This window comes from Amblyomma maculatum, chromosome 1, assembly GCF_055883805.1.
Source record: "Amblyomma maculatum isolate TAMU_Amacu chromosome 1, ASM5588380v1, whole genome shotgun sequence".
NCBI lineage: Eukaryota > Metazoa > Arthropoda > Arachnida > Ixodida > Ixodidae > Amblyomma > Amblyomma maculatum.
The window spans coordinates 423,235,730-423,253,189 of NC_139344.1; the positions used below are offsets into that span (position 1 = coordinate 423,235,730).

The window sequence follows — 17,460 nt, forward strand, 5'->3', positions numbered from 1 at the left end:
TACAGTGAAGTCGGCAGAATTCGGTTCAACAATAACCTACAGCGGCATCATGCAAAATTTAAGGAGACCTATATACACGCAGTGGCGACTTCAGCGCACCACGAACGCAGCAGGTTGCGACATAAAAGCCGTCCTGCAAGCACGAAACGAGAAACGTCAGGTGAAGGCAATGTAGCTAACTTGATTGGGACTGGCTAGGTCGACAAGTATTTCCTGAAACAGCGGCGCATGAGCTGAAAAGGCCATTTTCGTGTTGCGAAGAAACTCAACCAGGCAGCGCAGAAACCTTTTGTATGTAACATTTATTCGTCGCACCACAAATCATTCACACATCGACGATTGGCGCTGCAGCCACTCACGCACAAAAAAAGTAAAAGAACTCTTCCACTGCTATATTTTACAGATCATATCTCACGGTACAAAAATAAAGCATCCGACAAAAAAAAAAAAAAGAAAGGCAACTGTGACAGTCGACACAACTCTCGTTCAACAAATGCACGCATAATTATGAAAGGATAAAAAAAAAATGGAAACGAAACATCAGTTTTGGCAGGTCACCACTCCATATGATAAGAGCAGATTCTTAACACGTCGGCATTGCTTATGCCGAACTGGAAATGTAAAACAACGAAAAGAAGGGAATGGGCACCACCTCCAACAAAGGAAAACAGCATGGAATGAAAAACGGGTAAAAAAAATAAAAGGACTACGTCTCTGCTGGACAAAATGGAAATACTCGCAACAATAAGTCTCTGTGCAACGTTAAATAAGAGACGAAGCCGCAAGGAATACACAAAATCTGGAAGACTTGGGATTCTTGTTGTTCCCTCGAAGGCACTGAGTAACATGAAAATGCAGTACAAAAATATTGCTAGCTTTAAGAGCGTCACAACGAGTATAGATTGCATGCACTAACGCTGCAATAACAGGACGATTGTACTTGAAGCAGCGGTCTAAAAGACATCGCCTCGAGATTCCGGACGAAATGCATTTCTAAAAAATAACGAAAAAGAAAAACAAAGACGCGAACAGGGCGCTACGCAAAATCGCGCTTTGTTCGTTCTTTTTTTTTTGTTCTAAGGATGTTGATGTCGCGAGTAAGAAAAATAATTTGTTCCTAGGCTTTCAGCTACCATGGTAGAGATTACATGAAAGGACGACTCACACACGAGAAAAAAAAAAAAAAAAAAAAAAAAACACTGGCAGCATAGGCGATTCCGATATTGCTCCCTCCATGGTCATGTTGGCACTTGCGATGCCTTGCCTGAAGGCATGCGGTGAAGGCAGGTCATGTCACCATGAGAAGTAGTTCGGCTAGGTTACTGGCTGTTTGGTCCCGGTGGTCAGCGCCATTTTGGTTGTCTTCCCCAAAGTAACGCATGCATTCCGGCAGAAAGATCGAGCTGCCGGGTCGTGAGGAAAGGAAAAAAAAAAAATGCGAAAGGAGGCACAGACTTGCCGGTGTCAAGGTCGGCTACAAATCACTGTGCCTTCGTTCGTCGTTCGTAGGAGGCCGTCAGGAAACACGGCGGGATCGGTTACGCATTGTCGATGCTCTTGTGATCGAGGCGTCGCACGTAGTCGTTGATGAGATCTGACTTGAAGTTGATGGGGTCCATGTTCTTGCAGAGCAGGTCCAGCACGAGCCAGTCGCCGAGCTTGCAACGATCGCAGACGCGTTCCACGTAGTCCTTGTTAGCAAGCTTCGCGCGACGCCGGAGGACCATGAAACGGATGCGAGGCAGGAAAACGATGAACGCCCTGTAAATCAGCACTGCACCAGACATGCAAGCCAGGATGATGAACCAGAACCACAAGAACACATAGATCTTCTCGTTGATGATGTTGATGGGCAAAATGCACATGGCATCGTGCTTCTGCACATCGCCGGACGAACCATACATGTGGAAGGTGCACTTTGTTAGCCTGGGGAAGACCTTGATCATGGGATCGTAGCGAACGGACCAATCCCCACTCCGTGAACTGCAGCACTTTGGAACCATAGCTAGAAAACTCGCCGCCGAGGAACATGTCCATGAGGAACATTTGACCCACGACATTGACGAAGTTCATCACTTCGGCCATCACGTATCCATAGAAGAAATGTTGTGGTTGTTCAGATTGATGGAGAGGTACTCAACAAGCAGTTTTCGGCTGTTCTCTTTCGCTTCTTCGGGAAGAATCGGGTTGTTCAGACCCAGAATGAGATTCTTAATGCGGCCGCCTTCAACTGCCTTCCAGAAGTAACGCGGAACGTAGAAAAGCACGGCTTGCAGGAAGAGCACGAAGCAGACCCACTGGTAGTAGGCATGGTACACGCGCTTTTCGCCCGGCGTGTACTTGTCGACGCCGGGGTACGGCACCTGCACGCCCACTTTCTTGTGCCAGGCATCGGTAAGCGAAAAGGTGGTGTGTATCCAGCAGAAAGTGTCCAGTAGGTTCATGGGAACCGCATCCTTACTGATGCAGTCGATGGGGTCACCGATGTACTGCCGACCGGTGACGAGAATACTGAAGGCGATGAGAACGCACACCGTGGCCTTGTAGTGCAGCCGAAAGACATTGTTGTCGATAACGGTGAAGTCGGTCTTGAAGAACCCCTTGAGATTCCCAAAGAGTTGATCCATGGCTGCCGCTACTCCGCGCCTCCGGCTGCCACGCACTCAAGCACAAAAAAAGGACGCGCCACTTGCGGGGAGCCGTTCACAGACTCCTCTGACACTTGTTGCTGGAGCGCGGAGCCCCTTACGACTGTGGCTGGGCGGGAAACGCGAAGCACGGGGAAAGAGAACGCGCGTCCGCCGCGACCGAGACGGCGGAACTGGCGTAACTGGTCCTCCTCGCGGGGGTCAACTTTGAGCCAATCACGGCGTTCGGCGAAACTCGCTCATGCCGTTGCTGGGGCCCCCGTTCGACGTCACTAACACCCGCTCGCTCCGAGAAGTCTCGTGTATCAAGCCCCCTCCAGCCATCCCCACTTCGAGCTTAACCCCCTCCCCCGCTGGTTTCCCCTTGCAGCGAGCTGTTCCCCGCGTGCCTTCTGCGGCAGCAACTTTCAAGAAAAACCAGTTGCGTTCAGGCGACGCGCGCGTTCGCTGGAGACGTTTCTCCAAGGGAAGCCATCGCCGCCTGTCTGGCTGTGCGTTATCGCGGCAGCAGCGATGAAATGTTTGTGACGTGGCCAGAACCGGAAAGAGTGGCGTGAAGTTCAACAGTAATGCGAGAATTTCACGCGGATGCAAACTTAAGGCATCGCGAGTCATGCGGAAAATGAATCAAATATTCCTAGAAAATCTGATCCCGGCCACATGTTTACTTCTCTGTGGCCAAACCGGCGCCATTATTGTGTCATGAAGCGATATTGGCTGGCTCATCGTAGTCTGCGTCCCACGAAGGCCTGGACAGCGCGTCCATCCCACGCGCGTCGTCGCCTAGTCACGAGACAGGCATGCATCTACACGCGCTAGTGATTGTGGACGAAACTGTCATCATGGACATCCCTGTCGCTGATTATCGAAATCTAAACGGCGAGGCTAGCGATTACGATCCACGCATGCTGTATATTTATCAGGTGGCTGTCCCTGACCCAATTTGTGTCGCTAGGCGTTTTTATCGCTCAGTTATAGTGATGGTTGCACTTCGTCTAGTTAGCCTCATCAAACAAGAAACTGGAACTGGCTTTACTTTCGCCCTTTCAGTCGGCATTTCAACGAATGAGATGCGTCAGCTGTTAGAGCAATCTATAGATCTGAGCCTTTGTCCAGTTCATCGCCCTGTTCCTAGATGCCGCCCCTGAATAAGTCCGGCCAATATGGCGTTTATTACATGAAATCCTATCAGCGCCGGCTAACGGTGAGTAAAGTCAGGCAGTAAGCCCATCGTGTTCTCGGAGGAGTTGGTGCTGGACCCTCCGAACTAGTCTGAAATAAATTTGAATTAACAATGCTATTTTTTGCGTGTCTAGTTAAGTGAGCCTTAAAGCTTTAAGTGACGGATTGTGCTCGTACTGGAACTGTTTCTAAAGTACAGTACTACCGCTCATATGAGATGTTCATTTCCAATGCTCTCGGGCTGGGAGATGTCGGAAATGTCACTTCAGTCAGTGCTGCGTGCACTTATAAAAATTTTAGCAGCAGAAATCCACCCTCCTAGACTGGGTATAAGACTTGCTTAAGCGCAGACAAGCCCTGTAAAGGAAGTGGCAACGTCCACTGGTGTACTGTAAATCATGGAGGAAGCCGTGCCAAGACGCGCATCCTCACTCGAGCATTTTCGATTGTCTGCGAGAAATGGCGTTCGCACTAATGACGCGGCATTCCATGAGCATTCTTCAGGCGCTGATGCATCACACAACCACGGGGCTCTAATAGCAATGTTCGGCGTTTGCCTTTCCACGTATACACTCTTACGGGACGGCCTGCTGTTTTTACTTCTCTCGTTAGGAGGTTAGATCAGCATCAGGTCGATTATACTATGCGCTTGGCATTTGCTGGGCGCCATTTTCAAGGAGACGCCCCTTTTGGCGCGAGTTTTTCGCGGCCGATGCCATCTTCCTTCCTCCAATGAGTCACTGTCGTATCTCTGCTTAGCTGGCACTATTCCCACGACAAATATTTTGGCCATACTTTAGCACTGGAACGCACCCACAGCGTGCACGCCTACCCGTTCTAAAAGATACAAGTCAAAACAGAGCTAGAAAGGAAGAAAAAAGGAGCATCAACTGTGTATTCACATCCGTCAGATTTTCTGGTGGCACCAATGCAAAGACGGATAAAAGGCGGCAAACAGCAAGTGAGCATTCCCGCATGCCCCAGGCCCGACAACAGTACTCGAAATTTAGCCTCATATTGACGTTCAGTACGCCACGACCACGGTTTGGCCACGACGCAGCTTGCTCCGTAAGCATAAGTGGGTATGTCGGCAGGTTCGTGTCATCGCGAGTTCGTCGACACGATTACGTTCGAGTGAAACGAGTTGTAAGAAAAATAATGATTGCTTTAGATAGACGATGAAAAAATATCGCCGAGGAAAAAAATTTGGGCAAGTGAGTTAATTAGATAATAGATTTAAGTCAGTTAAGTCAATCAGATGTCGAAATAGCCGGGAGGGCTAAGGGCGAAATCCAAATGGGATCACGTGGTACTCGTCTTCCGGTGATGTAGACCTAAATTCTGGTGGCGGAAATTTGAAGTGATTGAAGTTGAACGAGAGGGAAAGGGCGTGATTTACTTGCATAAATGGGTGAGAATGGTTAGATGGTTTGTAGATAGAGGTTATCAACCAACAGCAGTCTGAAAACATGAAAGCTGGTTTAGCTCTGCTATGCCTGGATATACGTAGCAAAAAGCATGGACTGTCTCGAGATCAGCAGAAATTATATTCTCCAGTCTTCTGCGCCGTTCGCCAGCAGCTAAACTCTCCTTCGCTTCCATGTCGAGCGCTTCACCGGCGTTCTATAATTCGTTTACAGGTAAGGAAAGGCGCAGTATCTGTCACTCGCGGAGTCACGCTGACACATCACGCGAACAACACAGCAATTTCAGACACTCATTTCTCCAGGGCTGATTCGGCAATGTTCTCGGAATGTTTTAATGCCGAAAAAAGTTCCGAGCGCACAGTAGAACCTGCAGTGGTGAAATGCGAAAGCCTGAGCATTGCTCGCGCCCCTTCCCGAACACAACCAGCGTTCGGTTGAACGCATCAAATGTTCTCAGGCGTTATAGAACTTTTTTTTTACAGGAAAGGAAAGCTGTAGTGTCTATCACTCTCGGAATCTCGCTGCACATCTGACGGACAAATCCAACGCCGGTTCCTATAATGCTAATTTTCACCATGAGGCTAGAAAGATTTTCGCTTTAATGATTGGCAAATTGGAGCAGTGGGAGGCCACTCTGCACAGCGAGGACCCCGACCAACAACGAGGACTGGTTCGCAGGGCCCACGCTGCGGTGTAGGCCACTGGGCTGCCGGAATACCCGCAACTTCGAGAATTCCCATGCACTCAATAAAGTTTTCAATCAATCAATGGCACGCAAAAGGTTCAGTATCTGTCACACTTCTTTCTGTGGGCACCGGGTACCATCGACTCCACAGGCCAGCGAGCGGATTTTCACGTAATGGGGTCATGCTTCGCTGCGATGGTGCAATGGTTAAGATTTGGTTTGTGGAGTTTAACGTCTCAAAGCGACTCAGGCTATGAGAGACGCTGTAGTGGAGGACTCCGGAAATTTCAACCACCTAGGGTTCTTTAACGTGCGCCGACATCGCACAGTACACGGGCGCCTAGCTTTTCGCCTCCACCGAAAAGCGGCCGCCGAGGCCGGGATTCGATCCCGCGTCTTTAGGAACAGTAGTCGAGCGCCGTAACCACTGCGCCACCCCGGCAGGGTAAATGGTTAAGATGCCCGACTATATATGAAAGAAAGGCAGTTAAATGCGAACGGGTTGATGACTGCCGATCACAATGACGTCGAAGTGATCAATAGGACGTTGGTGATCGTATAGGGTCGAACGAAGAGCGCTAAGCTCCTTCGTCCGCTCGTCCGGCGACACTTTGCGAGTCGGAGAAGTCTTGAACATAAAGGCCGTTTATTTAAGACAGCCAAAGACAGACGTACAGGGCAGATGAAGAAAGGCAGTTGAAACGATGGCCGTCCAGAGGCGGCCGAGACCCGGCGCGCTCCGGCGACGGCCATTCTTTCACCGCGGCTGTCCCGCGGACGCACACAAAAGAGGGGGACCAAGTCAGCGAGCAAGGGGAGGACGGGAAACCGGGGCGGCCGGAGGCTCGCAACCTAACAAAGGCTTTCGCCATTAACTCTCAGGTGAAATCCTGCAATTTCTTCTCAGAGAGTTAGTAGAGGAAAATGTTTTCAACATTTCTTGTTTCGTTATGATATGATTGCTATATTTTTGGGACCTCCCCTGGCAAATCCACATCGGGGCAGTAGAAAGGTTCCTTGTTTTACTAATGATCCGCCTGTCATATGTATCGCATTGAAAAGCTGCCAAACGTGAAAGGAAAAGCAGAAATTGGCAGATCTTTCTTTCGCCGCGGTAGCGGAAGACTCTGTGGAGTGTTCGCGCAGCGTTTGTGGCAGACCATGCAAATATTGGATGTATGCAGATTGGCACGTACCAACTACAAAACGGTTTAGCGAAGGTCGTGAAAACCCGGTACAAATTACCTAGACAAAGTTTCAATAAATGACTGTTTGTTTTCGACTTCTGTAAATATCAGTGGGACACTTACGCTCCGCCGTTGCGTCATACCCTTCGGTATGACGCAACAGCGTTTCACAGTTACGGATGTTGTTTCACTCATTTTTTTAATTTTTATTTTTATACATCCACACTTTGCCATCAGGAGACTGCAGCTTTTTCGTTCGGTGTAGTTTGTATCCTATAAAAATAATAATAATAATAAATCAATCATGCAATCTTTATTTAATGTGCGCAGGAACAACCATGTGGTCTTCGTGCTGCAGCACAAATAAAAAAAAAAAAGAAACAAAAATGAAAATGCACAAACAAGTTTAGAGACAACACAAAAGAAGAAATAAATAACACATGAAATGAAACTGAGACGAAAAGTATCACAGAAAGAAAACAATCAATGAGTAGCACCAAAATTGTTGAGCACATCACGAAAGAAAAAAAAGAAAGAAAGAACGGTAGATAGAGAGAAAAAGCAACCAATAACTGACATTGATTATAGTAATATAGAAATATACATAAAATAAACAACCATTCCAGGCGCAACAAGTGCATGGTACTTAAAACACAGGCTATAAATACAGAATAATACAATAAAGAAATAAAATTGAACACGGGACAGTAAGATTCGAATATAAAGTTTAAAGTTGAAATATAAGTAAGAAACGGATAAAAAAGCAGTTCAAGATAGAGACAGCATTGAACAGGAGAAAAAGCAAAAAGTGACGTAAATACAATATTTTAGGCTAGAAAGTGGAAGTTATATGTGATAAAGTACCATTTAGAATACAACGCTACGAACATAGAATATAAATGAACAGAGCGAGTTTTGGAAGATGTCAAGGTGAGGAAAACAAAAGAGTTAAATAACCACTGCATTCTGTCCAGATGGGAATGGGAATGAAGAGACGGAGAAACTTGAAATGGTCTGAATTCCCTCATACTCTTTCGCGGAACGCGCAGTAGGATGTACTCTAAGAGCTGAGGGCACATAATGTGGCCATGAAGGAGTTTGTGCAGAAAAATGACATCAACTCTGATACGACGGCAGTGAAGAGAAGGAAGATTCAGTTGGACGCTCCTGGTGGAGCGAGAGGGGGAAGTTGCGCAAGGAAAGCGATAATGAAATATCCGTAAAAATTGTTTTTTGTACTCTGTCAACCTTGTCCAAGTTCGATTTGCAAGCGCCATTCCAAACAACCGACGCGCACTCCAAAGAGCGGCAAGCATATGGACAGGTACAGTTTAAGAATGGAAGTGGAGTACGGAACTCTCTCGAAAGTCTGCAAACGAATCCGAGTGTGCGCATAGCCCGCTGAGCAATGCGTTTTGTATGAGAGGAGAAGCTGAGGGTGCGGTCAAAAAGTACACTAAGGTCATTAATTTCATCAACCCTGTACAACAGCACAGAATTCACAGAATAATAGTAGAGAGTAAATGAGACAACCCTAGTTTTCGAAGAATTGAGGGTAAGTCGATTCTTCGCACACCGATCAGAAAAAGCAGATATGTCCGATTGCAATAACAAGCAATCTTGAAAAGAATGTATTACAGAGAATATTTTTATATCATCAGCATAAAGAAGAAACGAGGAGTTCTTGATCGCCGAGGAAACATCATTAATAAAAACGAAGAAGAGAAGCGGGCCTAGTACACAACCTTCAGGAACTGCACTGGTTGCAGGGTGAACGAAACTGTCCATTGACACTGACAAAGCAGGAGCGATCAAGGAGATCGTTGCGTAAATAATAATAATAATAATAATAATAATAATAATAATAATAATAATAATAATAATAATAATAATAATAATAATAATAATAATAATAATAATAATAATAATAATAATAATAATAATAATAAATTCTTTCACAGGAAGGGAAAGGCGCAGTAGCTGTCACACTTGTTTCTGTGGGCGCCTAACCTGCGCTGTAAGGGAAGGGAGGAAGGTGGGACTGGAAGTGAAAAGAGAGAAAGTTGAATCGTAGTGGAGGGCTCCGGAGTATTTCGACCACCTGGGGATCTTCAACGCGTACCGACCGAACGGTGCCCAACGGAGCTGCAGAAACCGATGCCGTTTGTCTCTTTCGCTCGAGATACGTTCCTATTAATCTCCTACGTTAAAAGAAATCTCACGTTGGCGTTATCGGCGTTGTGAGCGGAAAACCACGGGCATGGATCTGGCAGTTGGTATCTGGAAGGCATGTGCACAGTCTTGTCTGGTTGTTGATGCACGAAAGACCGTGACGTGACCGATTTCCTAAGCTCTGCCAGCTCGAGCTTCGCCTTTGAGATTAAAGGGTGACATCGAGTGCGTAGGTTCCGCCCCTCCAAAGCCTCTTATCCCGATGTAGGCACGGTGTCTTCAGGTCATGCAGGAGGCAAGCTCGTACATAATGTGGTAGCCTACGACTGTATGCTAATAAGCATTTGTTGCACAATAGAAGCATAAATTATAGGAATTTTGAATAAGCGAGCAGCCTGTACCTGTACACATGAAAGGATTCGGAAAAGAAGCCGGAAAATGGGAACTATTCTATGGCGCCATACACATAAGGGGTGTAATTTCCTCCCCCCCCCCCCCTTCCAATCACGGTATGTTTTTTTTTTTTTTGTATATACGATTGAATACTTTAGAATATGCTCAATTCAATCCTCTAAGCGCGTGCTGAATGCGGCAACGTTTATTACACAGCAGTTCAATTCATTTTAGAAGCTGCATGCTCATCGTTTGATACGATTCCTAAACATCAACGCCTATCGCGGTTGGCGTTGAATTTTTTTGACGTGCCGAAATCGCGTCGCTCGGCCTCGCTGTGTGCATTCAGTGCAGGTGGCGAGTGCGGGTACAGGGGTTTTAGGGTACATGTGAAAACACCTCCTCCTTGAGCTGTCGCTACAATATGTAGTGAGCTATGCGCTTTCATATTAACTATGCGTACACTGCGGGTAGGGCAGTCCAAAGATCAATACGCGATGCCCAGGAAAAGCTGGTCACACCAAGCGCGCACTCCAGATCATTCAATGAACAATATACCAAAGCCCACACTTGTAGCATGAGTATGCACATACGTCATAATGGCGGCCATTTTGGGGTTCATGATGCACGGCCAAAGGCTGCAGGGATATCTGATTGGATTATCATTGTCTGTTTCGGCTTGCACTCCAGAACCTGTGCTCTGCATCACAAAATGGTGCCCGTGTCGTCACTTGAATGCCCTCTATAATTATCAATATGCTATTCATCATCGCTAGCCTCCTTTTGTGCAGTAGCTTTCCACCGCAGCCTGTATGCAGTGAGCGTGGCAAGCAAAAAAACCCTTAGTCTTATCGGTTCTTCGAGTAGATTAAGTTTCTTGCGCATTATCTACGACAGCGACGAGTGCCAGCTGCCTTTAACACCATGATGCCGCCTCGTGTGACGTCAAACCTGCTGGCACCGATCCCATGAACACTGAACGTTCCTGGCTCTAATCTGTTAGTGAGACAGCTAACCAACTGGCGGAAGCTTGATGCAATGAAGCGAACTGTCAGTTCTAAAAATAAAAAATGGCTACCTCAAAGATTAGGAAAATATTCACTAACACGTCAGCTGTTATTGTTAACCACGGAAGTATGACTCAAACGATACGTGCTCTTGGGCAGGGCATATATGATGCATAGGGTTTTCCTTGGCGACAAAAAAAAAAAAAAAAAAAAAATACGAGTGTAAGAAATAGTCGTAGCAGTGGAGGGACATGACTGCGAATGTGGGCGAAGCCTCGGGTCGTAGGAGAAAAAAAAAAAAAGGTTTTTATTCGCCGTTTTTATTTTATGCAGAGCTCTTGATTTGAGATCACGCCGTAGTTTTTGGATCCATGCAAAAAAAAAGTGTTCTCAGTCTCTGGGGATGATTCCGTTTACTGACCTTCGCGACAGCTTTCTATGGAGTGTAATGTTAATCAAAGTAATGAAAATATTGCTACCGGAGATTTTTTTATCCTAAATGATCTCACTCGGTAGACTTCAATGCTGCGGGCACTGCCATATTGACAGTGGCGTCGCTAGGGTCACCCGCAGCTGGATGCTTGCACCTTAAAATATATATAGTATAGCTATATGGGGTCATATTGTTCAGTGATTTAGTCCCGTAGTGGCAATGTCGCTTGAGATATTGGCCAACGTATATCTCCTGGTTTGTTATCGCTCAACTGTGGACATTTTCAGAGGAGCAGATCTAGCGGTGGCGGCGACAGCACGGTTATATGGTGTACGGCGAAAACTGCGAAAGACTCGGGTTAGCGCCACCCATTTTGGGAACCATACGCGTGATTAGACCCGAGGTCTGCTAGTCAGTGTGCCCAGCTTTTTAATCTGATAAAGCCAGGCGGTCCCCATTCCTAACTGGTATATCGTAAAAATCAGGTGTTTTTGTTTGGAATACTATCGAACAGAGGAGATTTTCACAGCGCTTGAAGCATATGCTTATGAGTGACGCTGCTGTCATTCACGCGGCGTATCAGTGGGCACACCGAATTAGCGCCGGCAAGAAAATACAGCTATGAGGGGGGGGGGGGGGGGGGGCTTAAGCCCCGCCTTTAAGATAGGCTATCACCTGACATATAAAAACCCCGTGTTAATCAAGCCGTATGAACGTGTCTGCGTGACCTAGAACTACCGTATCTGATCCGGCACCCAAGAGCACTGCAAGGTTGATTCTTAATCCACATTCCCACCTCAAATGAGTAACCTACAGGTATTGAATTTCGTAATATCTCCGAAGCTCATTAGTTCCTCTACATGTTTTGTTTAACGATTCCAAAGCATAAAAGCCTGTACGTGTAACAAGAAACGAGACACTGAAAGCAGGAGTGGAGAATTATTTCTTAAAGCGCTATAATTAATCTTCATTTACAAATATACTTCGTATCTTCCCTATGAATACAGACTTAGCTTGGTGGGATGTCTTCTGTCGTCTTGTTTCCTTTATTGCCCGTTAATATACCATAGCAACCACCGTTCATCCGACCTAATCGTAACCACCCGGCTCGAATGACCACCGTCATCTTCCTGAGAATGGTGACAGCCATCCGGGTGCTCTCAGTGTAATCACTGTCTTATCATGGTCTCAGAACAGCAACCACCGGAGCTTTCACGTACAGGAAACAACTGAACACGGTGACACGTGGACTTGCATTAAGGCCGGTTTCAGCCCCCAGGCATCACGCCGTGGTGCAAGCACTTTGAGAGAAAGGCCGAAGGAAGTGACATAAACAGAGGTGGCTTCGCAAAGTTGAAACAGTTTCCGATAACCAGCATAAGGAATTCCCGCTCTCCTTAAAAGGAATTAGATCAGAAGGTAGGCGCCTGCAAAAGAACGTCAGCCGCCGAAGCGACGCCGGCACCTATCGTACTCGCACGGTGGTAGCCGGAAGCAGTTCAGCGGCGATAAGTGCGGGCCTGTTTTGTTTGTATTGTTCCACGACGAAAGAGGCGTGGTTTCAATGTCCGCAGTCAACGCTTAGACCGCCCATGCGTGTGTGGGTAGGGCAAGCTGTCAGCACAGTTCCTTGTTTCATTAAGCAGGTCCACATGGCATATAGTCAACCCTGGCACGTGAGATAAGCTTTTCGTCGCACAGGCAATGTTAGAATTTATCTGAGTGTAGCCAAACTTACGAAGCTGTAGCTGTCACAGAGGAATGCTATTTATTTTCCTTGGACGCTTGCAGCTGGAGTTGTCAGATAATTCATCCCGATTTTGAGCTTGCCTGCGAAACTGATCCGATTTCCTCATTTAACGACTACATTACAACACGTTTGAACCAGGGCAGGCTGCGTGCATCACTTCGAATGGTTCTCACTCTGGTTGTTTGTAAAAGCTGGGATCTCAAACGCCTAAAAAGGAAATTTTTATTATGCCACTAGAATAAACAAGACTGTAGCATATGCAGACGCCCGCACGCTGACCTGAAAAAAAAAATTAAAAAATTGTCCTCACCGCTGTGGCACTTGTTGCTTTTAAGAGACCCTGAAACGATAATTTTGGTAGCTATCATTCTAATGTAACAGATCCATAGAGGTGCTCTGTGTGTATTGGAGTCAAGTTTAAAAGCTCTTTGTGTGCCCTGCAATTTACAAATAATTGTTAAATAGTATTAATACTTTGCCAGCGGTTGCCAGTATAATTACTGGCAACCGCTCTCAAATGATTAGGGAGACGCTGCACAGGGTGTTCGCTGTCGCCCTTTTCACGCTCACGTCAACTGAGCAAGTGCCAGTGCACCTTATCATAGGAAACCCCTAGTGACAAGAGGGAGATGGTGTGCGCGCGGTGGTGCTCTGTCGCGACTCGTCGTCTTTATATATGTTTTCTTGCGCACCGGCCTGCGCTAAGTTGAGAGGGAGCATCATTTCCAATCGCCGGCATCTGCCGTTTCCACGGTTTCTGGACGCCAGTTTAAAAAATAAAAAAATACCTTTTATACAGAAAGAGGATCATTTGATTTTTGACTGCGCACGTTTTCTAGTTTTGTAAACTTTCATAGCTCCGCCCCTTCTAACCACGTTTTGTGTGAGAAAAAGCGTCACATATAGATGTTTTCGTCCGATCTTTTTTGCACTATTTCAGCAACCGGTATTAACGATGACTTATTATTGTTGGAAAGAATGCATTGACGAATTGAAGGAAATTTGGGATCCCAGCATGGATAACCTCATCACCGCCCTCGAATTAGTTCAGAATAACTCGGCTCGCTTCATTCTCCAGAACTATAACCGCCATGCTAGCATAACGTCCATGAAAGACACATTGCAGTTAACGACCCTTGCTTCCCGTCATAGGTACGCTCGTCTTTGTTTATTTCCCAAAATAATGTATCCTAACCCCCTCCTTCGTAGCGATCTTGTGCCCCCTTTATCATATGCCTAATCACGAATTGATCATTCTCATAAGGTTCATTCCAGGAACAGCAAAGGACTGGAACCACGTTCCCGGACCTAGTGCCTCCATCACCGGTCACCAAATCGCTTCTACTGCTTTAGCTAAAGTAGTAAAAGTTGCAACATAAACACCCTGTAAACAAGCTCCTTGTTTGCATCCACTCCCCACTTCAATGCCTCCGGCTGCCTTGAGGATATAAATAAATAAATAAATAAATAAATAAATAAATAAATAAATAAATAAATAAATAAATAAATAAATAAATAAATAAATAAATAAATAAATAAATAAATAAATAAATAAATAAATAAATAAATAAATAAATAAATAAATAAATAGGATTTGACAATCGCGCAAACCTCCGCCACCCCGTTATTGGATGACCTCTTCCGCTCTCAAAACTTTCTTACTTTGATTGACTTTATTTTAAATGGTTCTCATAAGACATAAAGCTTTCATATTTTGATTGCCTGCTTATCTTAAATGGTGGTCGTAAGACATTACGGAGCACAGAGTTAAGGAATGTCCATACTGCTTTCCGTGTTACGGGCAGACAGCGCAGGAAGCAGGTGCAGAAAACAAACTTTCTTGTTGCCATTCCGTAACGCAGGACATGCATAAACGGCAACTTCAACTTGCTTGCCTGCCGTAATATGTGCGGAGAACGTTTAATACAATTTTATAGCGCAAAAATTTGGAATACAATGATTATTAATGACTTGCAAAAATAACTTTTAAGCTTAGTTGCAAGATGTTCTTTGTTAATTAACTGCCAGAAAAAGTCCTGAACCCCCCTCCCCTCTCTTTTTTATTATTTGAACGTATTCTTTGTGTTTTTTTTTTCATTCTGTGCTTGCGTTTTGTATTAATCACCTTCTAACTGTTCACTGAAATGTATATTCCTCCGTGCGTGTTGATGTTTTTTTTTTTCTTCTTTATCTTTTTTGCTCATTACGGCTGCCTGATCGAGTTTATTCTGTACTGGACCAGCCCCACGGCTATCGGTTCAAATATTTCTGAAGTATTTCTATGCTTAAAAATAAAGATCATTTTGACTGATTTGATTATTAATTAATCGATCGATCGATCGATCGATTGATTGATTGATTGATTGATTGATTGATTGATTGATTGATTGATCGAATACCTAATTCCGGGATGTCCAACCTGAACCGAACCGAACCCAAATTTTTCCCGCCATCTTCGAATTAACCGTTTCGAACCGGTTAGCGGTACGGTTCAGACCCACTTTTGCAGGCTAAACTTACCTTCATCATTCTTTCTTTTATCGCTTCTTGTATAAAGCGCTCTTCTCGCTTACTTCCAAAGCGATACCGCACACCGCAAACATGACAACCATACTGAAAAATCGTCAATTGCAAAAAGATGGCAATAGCAAAGGAAACTAAATTGCTACATGCATAGCACCCACCAATGGCTGATGTCGGGCTATCGTTTCATCCCGAACACGGGTGGCCGCTGCACAGCAATACGGCGACGCTCATGGAGAAGGTTGCCCCATTCGAGAGCCGCTTCCTAGGCAGTGAAATAATAGAATATAATTCGTAATTTGAGTTACACATGTAGATAAATAAATGTACCATATAAAACTCAGAAACGAAATCGCCAATCTCTTAAGAAATGTCATCAAAATCATTTTGGGTTCGACGACGTCGCAATGAGCCACATGGCACCTCCTAGCAGCCGTACGCAATGCGACGCCAACAGGTGCGATATGGTAGACAGACTTCAGAATGAGCCGACGCTGATTTTGGAAACGCTGCCAGCGATTTACCGCTCTGTCTTTGAATTGTACATGAAATTAGCACACAGATGAATCCATAAGTCGATTTCCCCTTTTGTCTTCTCCCCCTTTTGTCCCTAGGAATGCTTGCTTATTTTATTTCCCTTGGCAAGTTAAGGTTTGCCAGGAGTGCAGTTACGATGTTCAAATGAGAATATTCGGTGAACAAAAGAAACGGAGTGGAATTACTGGTAGGAGTAATAATTCACAAGCTATGTTTGGTGTGCTATCCCGTCGGCCTGTGCAATTACGGTGTCGGAAAGAAAAGTGTTTTTCAACGCTTTATCCACCATCACTGATTCGAATACCTAGAGCAGGCTAGAATGGTGGCACTGAAAGCTAGAATTATGAAAGAAAACGTAACTAACAAGAAACCTGGCCTACGGGTTACGCGATGGCAAGGGAGGTCGGGACAAAAGCCTGGAAACACAGGGAAAAGGACGAGGTCAAGAGGACCGAAGGAACCTGTGACTAGGCCCTAAGGAAAAACAGAAGGAATGGCAGTAATTGCAACTTGAGAAACTGATAGCTAGAAAAGCCATGTGAGGCAGTGGGGAGAGGCAAGAAGCATGCAAAGTAAAAAGGAAAAGCAACGCAATATGAGAAAAGGGTAAGTGGAGCCTTTCTTCCAATAACAATGGTGTGGACGAGGCCACTTACAAAACACAGGGTCCCTGAAGCTGTCCTTGTTATCGTTAAGCTTTTCTTTTCTTTTCTGAACACAATCCCACAGGACGGAAATTGTGTGTGCATCATTGCAGGTACCTTATCAGCGGTTGCGCGAAGACTTCTGTCGCTACTGCGGTTAACTTTCTGGTCTTGGTTAAAGTTCTTTTTCATTAGAAAAAAAAAAAAAAAAACATTCCAGGACGCCGAGGTCTGCATGATGTTTAATTTACTGCGTCAAACGGTACAATTCCATCTTGAAACAAACTATGCATTGTGTATGATAAGACATCAATAAACAAAAAGCCTTGCGGAAGCAGAGATATTAAAAGCCTGCTGGTGTCTATGGCGTTAGGATATAGTGTTCTCAAATATCTAGCGCACCCGATATTCATAAACATATATAGTTTATTCCGATCAATTTTCCAAACTACGCCGCATTGCTTCTCTATGGCAGTCTAAATTATCTGTCGAGAGCGACAAGCTGAGACTATTTCAATCTGTACGTTCATAAACTGATCTTACAATAGTGGAAATTAAGAAGAAGAAATGGACGTGGGCAGGACATGTAGTGCGAAGAGAGGATAGCCGATGGTTGATTAGGGTAACAAACTGGATTCCAAGGGAAGGAAAGCTTAGCAGGGGGCGGCAGAAGACTGTGAGGGCGAATGTGGTTAAGAAGTTCGCAGGGGTCAAGTGGATGCAGCTAGCACAGAACCGGGTTAATTGGAGAAATATGGGAGAGGCCTTCGCCCTGCAGTGGGTATAGTCAGGCTGATGATGACAATAGGGACATTTTTAAATCTGCACAAGCTACATCAGTGCAACAAAAATTCGTTGTAGGTATAGGAGAT

At 45.3% G+C, this 17,460-nt stretch overlaps 1 pseudogene; it reads right to left on the bottom strand.

Annotated features, from left to right (window-relative positions):
• Positions 1-283: 283 nt before the first annotated feature.
• On the bottom strand, positions 284-2,804 carry LOC146209256 (innexin inx2-like; annotated as a pseudogene).
• Between the last annotated feature and the right edge of the window lie 14,656 nt (positions 2,805-17,460).